Source organism: Penaeus monodon, chromosome 27 (genome assembly GCF_015228065.2).
Source record: "Penaeus monodon isolate SGIC_2016 chromosome 27, NSTDA_Pmon_1, whole genome shotgun sequence".
Classification (NCBI taxonomy): domain Eukaryota; kingdom Metazoa; phylum Arthropoda; class Malacostraca; order Decapoda; family Penaeidae; genus Penaeus; species Penaeus monodon.
Window position 1 is genome coordinate 36967641 of NC_051412.1, and position 275 is coordinate 36967915.

Sequence of the window (275 nt, forward strand, 5' to 3'; positions counted from 1 at the left end):
ACTCCCCTCCCTTATCCCACAAACTTTGACCCTGATACCAGGGGAGGTCATGGTATACGAAGCCCCTGACCTGGAAAACGGAAAATCCTTCACGTATTCATGGTTGGATGGTGCCTACAAACAATGTGTGGAGCTAAATACAAAGGAAAATAAGCTGTATAACCTATACCACCCAATATAAACAATAACATTACATTACATAATTTAGTGTATATCTTGACTCTCTGTGATCAGTCTTATACATCATTGTTCTGTAAATACATGGAGGATTCTAT

The 275-nt window shown here is 38.9% G+C and overlaps 1 protein-coding gene across 3 annotated transcripts in view; it reads left to right on the top strand.

The window, feature by feature from the left end:
* The window catches only part of LOC119590826, a gene marked incomplete at its 3' end in the record, with an annotated part of 7152 nt that overhangs the window by 2470 nt on the left and 4407 nt on the right, over nt 1–275 (top strand).